A 14,527-nucleotide genomic window follows, 5' to 3' on the forward strand; every position below is an offset into this window, starting at 1 on the left:
TCTCTCTCTCTCTCTCTCTCTCTCTCTCTCTCTCTCTCTCTCTCTCTCTCTCTCTCTCTCTCTCTCTCTCCCCTCTCTCGGTCAACTCGACAGTCCGTCTCGACGAAGTTCTAAGACTAAGTCTTGAATTCCGACAAAGACTCTCTCGACGTTTTGTTCACGTCGCCATAAGGACGACGACAAAGAGGATAACGGCGGCGATGATGACGACATTGACGAGGCGATCCGTGTGTTTGCTAATTCCTCGGTGCCGTGTCTCTTCGTTAATCCCCACCGCCTTTTCCCAGTTCGGTCGGCCGGCTGGAACAATAACGCGGTTGATTGTAATGGAGGCCGCGGCGATATCAGTGGCTCATTGTTCCACATTTTAATGTCTTACTCGTCCGCATATTCCGTCGCTTCCGCTCTCGCTTCGACATCTCTCTCCTTTCCCCTTTTTACCTTCCTCTTTCGTCGGTGTCGAAATAATTTTTTCCCATATTTTGGTTCACGTACGGGCATATTCTCCCGTAATTTTCACCAGGCGTCACGAGATTTAGAAAGAGAGATGTCGCATTATATTTTATTTAATCGCTGTCAGAGAAATTAAATGTGATTTTTATAATTATACTGTGTGACAGAAGAGACTCAAAACAATCGCAGTAACTGCTCTGTAGCAGGTTATATTACAATATTTAATTTTAGAGAAATACACGTTAACTATTTTGAGACCAGTTTTGCCTCTTCACATGATTGTGATAATTATATTTTGTCAATATATCTAGATTAACCCTTTCGTGGCCACTAAGTCACACAAGTCCTACTTACATTTTGGCTTCTTTAGTTTGGGATACTAGTGTCTCATTAAAAAAATAATAATTAAAATAATTTAATTAGCTGGTAATTTAACTGGACTTTAACATCGTGTTTCAGCAGATTTTCTCGAGAGAAAGACGGATTAGTGCGAATTGGAAATACAATTGTTACGATTCACATGAGACGTCAGCTGTCGCGCGAACGGACGAATGGTACGTCTTTATGAAAATCTGAGCTCTGGGAGATGTCATGCAAAATTGACAATAGGATATGTCGGGATATACAAGGTGGTCGTGACCTCGTTATACGCGAACGTAGATTACATGATTTATGCAGCCACATCCGCCATCTGCTTTGCATCAATGTACCGGAAATGGTTACCCCGAAACGATCTGAATTCAAGTTTATTGCACGCGAATACGACTAAAGTGCCATCGTGTTCGGGTAATACATTGCGGTACCGCAGCAGAATATATTTTCATTTTGCCACTCAACGGCGCCGTAACAGGTCGCGGCGTATTTTAATGAAATTGGAACGAAGCTTCAACATATTTTTATTTCATTAAAATACCTTGTAATAAAGCTTGCAACGGAGATCCTTAGAGAATCAAGGGAGATATTCTACCGCCAACTCGCGATCCCGAGGATTTATTCTATTCGCGAGGAATGCGCTCGCCGACCTCGTGCCGCTCATGCAAACTGCCGACGGATGAGTATCCTCGCGGAGGAGAGTTTGACTATTGTATCACCCTTGCGCCGCAAACTACGGGGAACCACGCGCCATTCCCGCATCGCATCGCATCGCGCATTCAGCTGAGCCGGTCATGTCGCAATGCGCGCTCTTATGAATGGCGTTTCACGAGCGCGTGGACCTTCCCCTTCGCGTGCATTCGCAGAAGCAGGACGCGCTCATCAAGGTCCGACGAGATAGGGCGCCGGCCCCACCGAGCGCCCTTGGCGTTGACGCCTGGTACCGTTGCGCTCGAACGGCTCGTGTCGCGCGACGATGACTTCTTCTTCTGATTCTTCTTCTTATAATGGCACCTGGATCCAGCACGGTTCCAATATATGGCCACGACTATGTCTTCTTGTCTCCAATGGTCTTCTTCTGTAACATGGCGCTGATCCTCTAGTCCAGGTCCTCGAGTCCAAGTGGACCAGAACTAACCAATAGTCGTGAAATATCTTCTCTAGGTTTTGTCTTGCACTGCTTTTGAGCTGCTTCATTTCAAGGCACTATTAGTCGCCTCTTACGACACGGAAGGCTAGCCGGACGATCTATTCGCAAGCGGATCAACACGCCGAGCGCGATGATGACGGTAGAAACTTTCCGCGCGGCTAGACGTGTTGCCTTCAGACTCCGTGGACACCTTCGGCGGCCTCTCGGGATAACCGCATTCTCCTCTACCTTTGCATAGTTAGGATGTCTTCGCCCGACGACGCACTCGGGAATTCTTTTCGCGTGGACAACGCGCCCGACCTTGACATTCCGCGGAAATTTCGGAGCGTAGGAGTCCCGGACGACCCAGTTTGCGATACTGGGACACTCACGGCGTCCGGTCCAGCTGATTATGATTTTCTAAGTCGTAACCGGGTCACATATGCTTTGACATATTATTCGAATGTAACATACGCTTCGAGCTTTGCGGAATTTAAAAGTGTCTCGTGTCGACGATGATTCTGAGACTTTCATTTCTGTTACGTTATAATCGCTACTGCATTAAAATTTTTCCGACTATAGAAATTATATCCTCCACGAAATTATTCAATACTCGAGCTATGGTTTTCGATATAATATATTCGGTCTCAAACATTCGACATGTACAATATTTCTCGTCTTATTTTCAATATCACGCAGAGCCCACAAATCAAATTCGAGATAATGTTTCCGCAAGAAAAAAATGTTGAAAGCTTGAAAAAAATGTGCCGCTCTCCTCTTTCGGCTCGCACGTCGTTAGTTTTAATTTTTCACGCAATTTCACGCAACGTATCCACGTTGTACGAGTCCAGGTGGACTTTAATTATATCGCAGATCACGGATTATCGGGCGATTTAAATAACGTTGTCGCACGTGCTTCAACGCGCATCTTTCCGAACGTGCAATTAACGGCGTGACAGCGAGCCCACCGTGAAGGGTGCTTTTTGTCCGAGGCGCCGTTTCCAATACCGCGGTACTATAGGGCGTACACATTGTGTAACGATGTACATTGTACGCGTCTCGTTTCCGCCCGCCGGTGTCAAGGGAGCCACTCTTGACCGTGGCAGGCCCGACAATCTCGTCTCCGCAGGATCAGACGGCTTTAGTAGGGGAGCAGCGTGGGGAGGATTGGTGCTCGAGGCTCCTTAATTAAGGTCTCTAACAACGGCCCTTGTATCCTGCAGATGCGCGGAAGATGGCTACCGCACGTTGATATCCGACGTTTGACTAATTTCAGCCGTTCCGTCAACAACGCGGAACGAGTGCACGAAATGCATTCATCGTCAAGAATCGTATCGTTGGGATTACATCGCGGAATTGCGAACCTGAAGAATGGCGCAGCGGTTTCTGTACTAGTAGGCTAATTAACGAGACTCGTATGGCGTTTCACGATCGATGAAGTTAATTTGCTGTAAAGATTATACCTCGTATGTTCCTACACAGATCGAGTAGTTGTATCATTCTATTATGAAATCGTGCTGAATACAGATCTGTGTTAGGCAAATAATCGTGTCGAAAATTGGGAGAAATTTGCAAACTGACCGCTTTTACAAAATTAATTTTCACTATGAGATACATTATTTACTCACGGTAAATTATATAACACGGCGATTCAATCCAGCTGCTTTCATAATTTAGCAACGAAATTAAAGATGCAGCAAATAATTTGCGATACGCGACTCGGAGTTATTGGTGGGAAGTAAATTTTTACTTCGACTTCTCTCGAAGAAGTGGACGTGTTCGAGGGCGCATATTTCCTATCGATGGCATGCCGCTCGTCTTTCCCTCGACCATGACCTTGCGTCATTTCCAACAATTTCTGGCTCCGAAATCCCAGAGAGTACGAGGGGGAATATAGTTTCTCTCTAGCCCCGACCCCAATACTCAGAAACTAGGGTGAGCTCGTAAACGGTTTGTACCCTCGAAAACTTGCGCCATCCACTGTCCTTCTTTACGCTATCTTTTATAGTATTTTTGAGGAAAGGGTTGCATTTTTCCCATTTATTTCGATTCGGTTACAGGGGAGAGTCTAGTATGCGTTCCATCCCGCTCCAAGTAATGCAAATGTAAGGAACGAGCCAATTTAAATATTTTAATACTAATCCAACATCCTAAACATTCAGCATGCGCGAGATTGTGTTCAAATATCATTCCACTAACAACAAGTTATTTTCACGACCGTGTCACATATTTAATAATTTTTAGGAGAAAAGGCTTCTTGTGCGATAATTTTATTCAAAGTGTCGGAACTTTTATCGCGCAGTTCCTATTGCATAATAAAAAATTTTCATATTTCGATGAAGAGTTTTAATACAATATGTATAGAAACTTAACATTTCCGGTTGTCTCGAAAGGTGGAAGAAAATCCCGGCGAGTCACAATGTGGAAAGGGCTTTACAACGTCGGCTATTTCACTGGTTGCACTAGTGCGCACTCAGTGCGCACTAGTCAAGAGCAGCGTGTTTCATTGAGCTTTTCGGTGCGCACGAAGGCGGTGCGCACTGTTTCACTGGAAAACTTGGTGTCGAGTTTTTGCATTTTAGTGCAGAAACTCGGCACGAGCCCCAAGAGACGGTGTCGATCTAGTGCAATATGGCAGCGCGGGACATTAATACCAGTTTTTAGATGTGCTATCCTCATCATCATCATCTAGTAGTGACGAAAAACTTTGGAATGAAGAATCACGAAAAATTCCAAAAATCGAAAACTTTATTGTAAAGTCCTACTTTGCTTGGTTGCAGTTTTATTGTTAGCAACTTATCATTCACTTTAAAATTCACTTCAAATTCTTCCATTATAACAAATTCGTACGTACGTAGAAAGGTTAAGAACGAAAAAACGTGACACTTGATCTGCGTCGAATGTTTAACTGGGAGTGCAAGAAACTCGCACTTTCAGAAACATCGTGCAGTATCGGTGCGCACTTGTGCAATTTCGGTGCGCACTCAGTTCCTTCCAGTGAAAAACGCTACAAGTGTTCCAAATATATCAAAGAATAATAAGTATAAAAGGCGAAACGAAAGCTTTCTCACGTGCGGAATTGCTTGAACCTTCCTTCGATCGCAGCCGGGAATTTCTGAAGGGATTAACGGCTGGTTGCAATTCGCGGTGCGTTAATTCATCGCGCGGCGTTAATTCATCGCGCGGCGATAAATCGCGCTCGCGGGACGGAATGCGCATGCGGGTGCATGCGGACCGATCGCGGGTCCAAGTTATGCGAAGGCACGATTGTGCGGAGCGTCGACGAGAAGTAGGCGGAAGCGCCGGCGGCGGGCTCGTGCAAATAATCGGGCCGTCGCGCCCGATCGAATGTCATTATCGGTCCATCATCCACTCGGCGGCGACTACGCCGAGATGCTGATGAATACCGCGGAGAAGAGAGCCCTCTCCCCGTCGGCTTTTTCCGCGCGTTCGCGACGTCGGCACGTCGCCCGTGAAAATATTTTGCGGAGATATCTACGCGCTCCGCCTCCCATTCAATGCGGGATTAAAGCGACGCGAGGCGCAACATACGCTCATCCATTCCGCCCGCGGTGTGCGACAGCGCTGATAATTGAGAGCTTTGCGTGAAGATGGGCTCGCAAGCGCGGGGAATAAAAAATCTCGCGGAGGAAACCCCGTCCTCCAAAGGGTATCTATTTGTTACATCGGACGGGCGTACGCGAGTTTCCACATCTAGATCAAATTCCCGCTTAAATTACTTTGCTGAATTTTAACTTTTCCGCTTTTCCGCCGTGATACTCTCCAAGTCTTAATTCACATCTTAATCTTCCTTACGACTGTCACGTCTGACTGGAATTTATAATTTTACAACGTCGCGCGGGAAGCAAGTGCGAAAGTAGTTTCGGCCCCCGATATCCTCTCCTTCTCGTTATATCTAAACGCCGAGTTTATGATAACGTACTTCTCGCAATTCCGCGAAATTACAGAGGCATCCCGGAGTCTGGCGCCCGCTTTCACATCCCCGACGTTATCGTCGCTCCGTTGCGGCCGGCGCGCAACGCTTTTTACGGATATTCGCCATTTTCTGCGAGCTCAACCACCGTCTTCGCCGTTAGACGAACACCGGCATATCGTTTCGCGTTAATAGATTTCGCGCCGGGAAAGCTGGCGCGGCTCGAAAGTCCATTTTTTTTTAACCAACGTAGGAAACTAATGATCGACACGACCGGCATTTAATTTTTTCAATTTGAAAGGAACTGAAACATGCGTAAAGACAGTTGTGAAATTTGCCAAGTTAACGGGGGGATACCGCGCGCGGAAAATTGCTCGAGCAATATTTGCCGACAGTGATACACGTGTAATATTGTTGGCGGGTGAAAAATATGGCAGAGCGAAATAAATTTCTACGTTTCGCCCGAGCGATGTACTTTACGCAAAATCAATATTAATGCAATTAAGAGGCAGCCGGCATCACAGCGGGGTGAGATAGCGTGCTCCGGGAGGATAGCGATCGTTGGTCGATGGGGCGATGCCATAATTAAATTGCGTCGAACGGCTGCGAGCTTAAGGAGATGTTTGCGAATTCACGAAATGCACTCTCGATGCGCGACGGTAACGATATATCCGGCGTGGCGTTTACGATAATTGCCCTAATCGTAATTGCCCCGGTATCCCCCCGCGTACATGCTTTAAGGCTTTTTCAGCGCGCGGTCTAAAAGTGCCAACGCGATTACTGAAATGGCCGCGCGCCCGCGCTCGGAAATGCTCCCTACGTTCCTACAATTTCCCTCGTTCTGATAATTGCAAGGCAGAAAACTCGCCCGGAGCTACGGAAAAGTGGCTGGCTCGCGCGATTTCAGGTGCTGATTCCGCCCGTGTCGTAACGCGAAGCTTAATTTATAACAAGAGGAACCTCGGGGGAGAACGATAATAACGATAATTAATATCGCTACTGCGAATTAATGCGTAATGTTAACGTTAATGTAAACGATTGAAGAAAGCTAATTAAAAAGAAAAAATCCGACGTCATATTCTCGTTGTGCGATACGAACGCAATTTATTCGCGTTTCCCCGCGAGACTTTCCCGTTAACGCGGGAAAATCCGCGGCGAGAGCGTTCCGCTTCCCTTCTTTTACTCCGACTGCGTTTTGACCGCAAAGACGCGGAAGTATCGTGTTATTGCGGATTTCGATTTCTCGACCATACGGGATTTCCTTCCTCCGCGAGTCGTCGCGGGTGGAGGCACTCCAACGCGAATCCGTTTTCTCCTCGGCGAAAGAGGGCAAGAGAGGAGAAGGAAACGAAAATAATGGCGAACTGTCTCGCGGCACTTGCGTACACGCACACGTACGCGCGCGTGTACCCCGGCCGAGTCGGGATGGCTCGGCTCGCAGTTGCGACTCGCAGGTCCGTCCCTCCCGAAGGCGGATTTCTCCGCGATAAAATCCCGGCGAAACACGAGGCTGCTACCCGAGCCGGGCCAGCCCGCCTGGAAAATGCGATCCCGGGGAAATCTCTTCGGAAAATCTCGGCTCCACGGAGCTCCGTTCGCCACCGCCGCTTCCGCGCGTGCACGCGTGTACGTGAGTGGCGAACACAGTGGGGACACGTCGTGTACCGCCCTCCTCGTTCGATGTCCTCTTTCTTCTTCGGCGACGCGCGCGCGAAACATTCTTTTCGAGAATGCGACCGATTCGACACACCTGGTGAAAAAGAAGCGCGACGCCGGGGCGATGTATCTCCGCGTTTTTACGCGCGCGAATTATCGCCCGACGTGCCGCGCGATGTCCCTCCGCCGTATTGATTTATACGGGGAGTTTTTAAACCGCCGCATACTTCCCCGTCGTCGTACGTTTCTTGGCGAATCTAGGATTCGCTTTCTTCCCCACGAAATCTCGACTCGAGTTTTTCTACAGCTTCGTAGCGTTCGGTGGCAAACGTCTCGATAAGACATGAAAGTAATTTTTCTTCCATCGTTCGGTATAAAATGGTTTTTCATTTTTGATGTAATTTATATGCGAGTGGAATCTCCGTTCTTTCCGAGCTGCAGAAAGTTTTGCGATAATAAAGTCGATGTGTTTAATTGGAGTACTTGTAGAAGATTGTCCTGAATCGTTATATTCGCTACGACGTTCGGACGGTAGCTGTTAAAACGTTCGTAATCTTAAGGAGTTTGCACGAGGCGAAACGGCGGCGCGTTCGGTGGAACGGAAATGTAACGAAATTTGATAACGTCTCTTCTAATATGTCTATCGCGCAATTACCGGGCGGGAGATCTTCCCAGGATTTTGCAGAATTGAGGGAAATGGACACTGCTTTCCCTCTATTAAGTTCGGCCGACCGGGCGTTGTTTTTTCGTGGGACGAAAAGCGACTTCGATTTCCTCCGCCCCACAGAACCCGAGAGGGGAATAATTTCCCACGAAGGGCGGCAGTTACCGGAAATGGAAAGCCCAAGACAGTGTCTGCAGTCCCTAAACGCGACTTTTATAACTCGGACGGAATATCGGAATTTGTGCCATTATTTCAGATTATGTATTACTACAGGAAAGTGAAAGCCAACGTGTTCATTTCTCCCCGAATATTTTAGATACGACAGCGCTTTCGGAAATGTGTCTCTGCAACCGACAATCGATGTGAGCGACTCACATTAACCCTTTAAGCATGGTGGCAACCCGCGTTACCACCTCAACTTCTTTACTTTTTGGCCATTTAATTTCTAGTTGACGCATCTAGAATGAGTAAATACTAAGCAATGATCAAATCTCAATTTTGCATCCGCCATTTCGCGCGCGCTATTTTTTACGTTCTATAAGAATCTTCAACTGGGATTTAGATTCCATGGGTTCTAATAATATCTAAATAATGTTTCTTAGCATTGTTGAATAACAGTTGAATGATGTTATTTTAAGTTTTGAATTCCGCCATCTTGAATCCGCCATTTTGAATTATGAAAATCTGATGACGGATTCGTAATCAGAGACCCCAAAAACCCTCGTATACAAAGTTTCTCAAAAAATGGTTCAACAGAAAAATGTATGCTTCAAAGGGTTAATGTCCAATCAGCAGCGGCCTCTTATTATACGAGGGTGCCACACAATTCGCGATTTTTCTTTTGTCCCATCTCTATTGACTGCCTTCGCGAGTCGACTCGGGGATGCAACGACGATACACGAGTGGCTGTATTATTATCATTTTTAAAGTAAAGATACGAATGTTTTAATTTACGACTCTACACCCACAGAAAAAAATTTCCGGATCCAATGCTATTACACTTCAAAGTATCATAATACAGGATCGATATAGCGCCAATCATATTTATTATAGAGAAAAGACTATTTTAATCATGACAAATTCTGAAATCTAGAGTAAAATGGCAGTACGTATCGTCTTTTGTCGAATATCGTGGTGGCAACTTCGTGCGTTGTAAGCTGGAGGGAAAATTTATTCTAAACGCAAGAACAACGACAAGTTACTCTTATCTCAGTATAGTAAGTCAATTTTTTTTCATTCGATAGAGGAAAACAAGAATTATTTATTTCATTTTGATATTGTTCTATTTTTATACTAAACAAGGTTGTGAGAAATATAAATGCGTCAAGAATATTTTCTGTTCGGTAACAGAAATCCTTTCTGAGGGTGTACACACGTTATAAGTTTTAGGAATACAAACTGTGCTACGTTTAATACGAGCGATGAATTAGTCACTAGAGTAGCTAATTAAATACCGCTAACGTTGGCAATCGAAGAGACGAGCGCTAAATAATGAAGCTGTGAGTTTAAAAGGACCAAGTTATCACAAATCCGTTCGATTTAATTGAAACTGACACTTCCCGAAAAACGGTTTATTTCCGGTCAGCTTCGTGCGACGAATAAAAACGAAAAATTCGAACCACATGGCGAATGCTTAGGAATTTCTTGGTAAAAAATTTCACTTTACACGGAAACGTGATTTTCCAAAGTACAGTACATCGTTTTCAATCACAGCGCCGTGATAACGCGATTAATGATGGATAGATTAATGGCGGCGCGACCGTCGGTAGGCAGAGGATTTAAAAAGTTGAATCGCTGCGATGTTTTTCGCGCTCGCGCATCCCTCCCGGACGATTGTCGCGAATATTTACGACGCTCGCCGTGTTGCGCGTGAATTGCAGCGCGCGTATCGATTAACGTTACCGCGAGAGTGCGGGCCGCGATTTAAGAGTCCGCGTTTACGTACGCGCGCGTTCATGCAGTTTTCCATTTGTCACCGATTCAGAAACTAAACTGAAATGCCGCACGAAATCGGCGGCCGCGACGCGTCTCCGACAATACCGGCGCCGATCGCTCGCTTTGTTTCATTCTGCCGACGAGGCTGCAGCGGGGACGCTGCAACGGGCTCCGATATACGCAGATTTATTACGCGTGTTCCCGGTATATTCATTGCGCTCCGACGGAAGATTCATTCAGGAAATTTAATGCCCGAAATAATGGCGCTGTGGGAATCGGGATATCAACTCAAGAGGGGATATTTCAGCTACGTAATTCCATAAAGGGAGGGAGCCTCGCGTTACTTTCTTTTTTTTCGTAAATTCGACGGGATGCAACAGTGAATAAATGCGCGCGCTCTCCCGCTCAAATTATGGTTAAATAAAATCCAATTGCGGCGTTAACGGGAGAAGCCGGGTTCACTCGCGTCGCTGGAAACTTCACCTCCGAAAAATTCCAAACGCTCGTGACTCCGATAATTTTGATACAATGACAGTTTTATTACGGAGGATCCTGCCTCGAGGAAAAATCGAGCGAGAAATCTGGGACAGCCTCCCCCACGTGTACGCGTATATACCGCCGTCTATGTCTCGCCAGGACCGCTTCCGACTTGCGGAAGGAAATGTCACCGGCACGCGGCGACCTATATATTCGCTTCGCCCGCAGGTGCGAACCCTCGGACATATTGGACATTGAAAACTCGAGAACGGTCAAGCTCGTTTCGCGCGACGCCGTGTATTTTCGAAAATACGTAAAGAGCCGCGGTCCTTTTCTCTTTCCGCCCCGTCGCGCCGATTCGCGCGAAAATACACACTCGGCGCTACATCCTCGAGGCGCCTCTCCCTTTTCCGCAATCTTCCGGCTGTTCCTCGCCGTTAAGCATTGAAGATTGTTCCCTCAAGATTCTGTCAGCGTCGAGATCCTCCTTCCTCCCGAGTTCGGGATGCGGCTTTTGTCCGGGTTTAGTACTACACGAGTTTTAGCTTCAAACGGTGTTTGCCGACGATGGTAGCTTTGTTCTAGATTTTCGGAATCTCTTCTCTCTCCGTATCTCGCTTCGCTCCCGTTGGCCGCTCGGGGTGAGCGCGAGATGAAAATGCAAGAAAGTTACCTCAATTTTTGGCCTCCCTGCGTGATCTCGGATCCCACTGTTTAAGAAGTTTAGATATCTCGCTATTCCGCATAATTTATAAAACGAAGTCTTTCAAGCCGCGGAAGTTCTTAATGCCGGCGTCTAACAAAGTCAAATGTTAGAGCTCTCCTAATCTCGAGTCCACGTTTTCGTCGCCCAAACTTGGAAAATTGTTTACATACAAACTCGAAATTTCATACAGAGAGCACCTCGCTATGAAATGTAGATGCGAACGAATTCAGCAGTTCTTGCACACGCGCTTTTCGGCGTTTTCTCTTCCCGAGCGTCTTCAAATATCTTTCACGTTCCCGCAAGATAAAACAGCGTTAAGCTCCCATCGAAGGGATTAAGTCTTAAGAAACGCCGAGATCAAAAACGGAATGATCGTGTTACCGCAAAATACAGTACGGTGGGAACTGGCGCTGATAATCCCCGTAACTCCCCTGATATCGGATAACACGTGACGTGCCACGATAAGTCACGAGAATGCTGAGGTTGTGCACGTACGTACGTACAGGGTGGGCTAGACATCGCTACCCATTGCAGTGCTCACTGAAATTGCGCTTGCAAAGTATTCAGATCTTACACACTACTTCTCACCCGATGATAAAATAAGCGAGAGTGCATCGTTACTGATCGAACAGTCGTTACTCTTACGGCATTATTCACTCGTGTTGATACACATTGATTCGCCGTTTAAGGGGATGCTGGAGTGGTTTGATTTACCGACAGAGTCGGATACCGTTTTTGCGTTTGTAAATCTTATTATTTGCATTTAGGTACAAACTAATACCAGACCCAAGTGTAGAATGCATAGTTGAACATTTTCATATAAAAAACATTGAGGTTTGAAGTCTAATTCGTATCGCATTATGTATTACAAATATTGCAATACATAATGCGATACGAATTAGACTTCAAACCTCAATGTTTCTACTATGCATTCTACACTTGGGTCTGGTATTAGTTTGTACATAAATGCTACATAATTATTTTCATTTGTATCTATAATATGACATATTGAGGTTACGTTTCTTTACAAACCTCCAAAAACTGTATGCGACTCTGTCGGTAAATCAAACCACTCCAGCATCCCCTTAATCATAGCATAACTAGTAGGTCCACTGCGTCATTTGTTTCGTTTCGCGTTGATCTCTTCTGGGCATCCGACATTGCTCTGGGCAGACCAGTGAGAGAAAAGTTGTATGTGTGATAGTGTGGCTTCGACAAGTATGGCGGAACATCACCTGATATGGGGACAGCAAAGATCAAAGAGGCCGGCAGAGAGTGGACCTACTAGTTATACCGCGATTCAACGGATGGTGATTTTTGGCTCACCCTGTATGCATACACGCACATTCACCGCCTTTTCCTTACGTTCGCGTTACTAGAGCGAGCTAATTCGATGTAGTCGCGAAAATGGAAGTATGACGCCCGGAGGCGATGCCGTCAGCCTCGCGCCGCGCTATTTCTCCGCTATACTTACATCCGCAGACACGGGGAGGGAGGGCGGTCCTAAAAACGGTGCATCAACGCGGAAATTTCATTCCCGGGGGGGGGGGATTTAAGGTCGCGTCTTTTCACAGCCGTTATCCGCCGTGAATGTTTCTAAACGCGTGAAACGGTGGCTGTGAACGGGTGGCCGAGGAATATTTCGCGATCGTTACCGAGTTTTCCGATTAGATCCACGTTGAGGTGGCGACGCGAGAGATAGACGCGTGAAATAGATTTTCTCCGCGCGAGTACCCCGGGACACGTCGACGACGACGACGACAGCGACGGCGGCGGCTTCTTTACCTCGCCGGCACCAACAACAGCACATTTTCCGCGGCGCGACGGCATGCTTGCGCGAGATGGAAGCCGCAGCCCCGCCTTGCGTTGCATATCAATGCAAATTCCACAACCGCAAATTATTCACTGACAGCGAAGTTATCCGCGTCTTCTCGATCTCCGGCGAAACGTTTACGCTCGCGCGCTGCGTTAACGAGGAATTTCGCGAGACGCGAACGGCGCTTTTCCTCCGCGCGCGCGCGCGCGTGAAATCTCCGCCAAAGTGATTTCCCCGCTCGAGGAGCGAAGGCGCTGCAACGGCAAGATAATCGTAGACGGATTACAGATTAATTCCCCGGTGCTCTCCCCGTCGGGACGGCAGATTCATCCGCCTTCCGATTTTTTTTCAATGCTTTTTCAGTCCGTTCGCTTTCACGAGGAGCACGTTTCTGTGAAGCGAAATAATTTACTTTCCCCGTTATCCGTTTCGCGTCGCGATATCTTCCGTCTCCGTTGCCGCTTTATTGAGTGGCGATTGACAATAACTGGAGATAACAATTTTCCGTCTCGCTGTTCGTACGGTAGAAACTGTTTTGCTAAACTGTTTAAAACCGCTCAAATTGAGCTCGAAGCGTTCGGTACGATTGCTCTTCGTTAAATCTCGATTTTTACACGCGTCGAAAGGAAACCAAGTCTTCGAGTAGATAAAAGTTGTCAATGCTCGAGGGTGAATTTGCGAAACAAAATGTTGTGGAACGATCGATCGGTATCAGGAACCATTTCGCGCGGTTTTCACCGAGAGAGACTCAATGTACGCCGATAAGCGCGAAACCGATCATTTTCTACGTACGCAGGCGATGCGGCCGTAAGATCTAATGGTCCAAGCGAATTTTGATCAAGATCACCTCGTATTCTCGAGCTTGCGTGTGCGCGCGTGTACGTGTAGCCGGTCTCTACTAGTTACCAGAACGCCAGGGTCTCGTAGAAATTCCGAGCAAATCCGCGGTTAAATCCCTTTCGGTCCTATACTACCGCTTAGTGTCCAGGATTGCCGAATCGGGTTCGAATCGCAGGCGCTTTGTACGAACCCGATGTAAACGGCGCCCTAATCGGGGCTCCGCGAAAAGCCCGACTCCCAGGAATCGACATTTCGCGCAGCAGCGTACGTCCGGGAATCCGGTGTAATAAGTCCCCTCGAGATCTCGTTCCTCGCCCGCTTAGTTTTCGACTTAACTAGCGATCAAGACCTCGACCCGGGGAATTTCGCCGGCAAAGTTCCGAAGCGAGAAACCGCGCGGGCGTTGCCCCCCGCGTTTTATCAACGTTTCGTACGCTCGGGTTAAAAAAACTGTCGGTAATTAAATCGTGACACACGCGCTAACAATGATAAATCGTTTTATCAACCTCCCTCTCGGCCGTGATGTCTCTCGATTGGCGCGCGTC

The sequence above is a fragment of the Vollenhovia emeryi genome, unplaced genomic scaffold, assembly GCF_000949405.1.
Source record: "Vollenhovia emeryi isolate VEMERY1.0 unplaced genomic scaffold, V.emery_V1.0 DF939182.1, whole genome shotgun sequence".
Lineage (NCBI taxonomy): Eukaryota > Metazoa > Arthropoda > Insecta > Hymenoptera > Formicidae > Vollenhovia > Vollenhovia emeryi.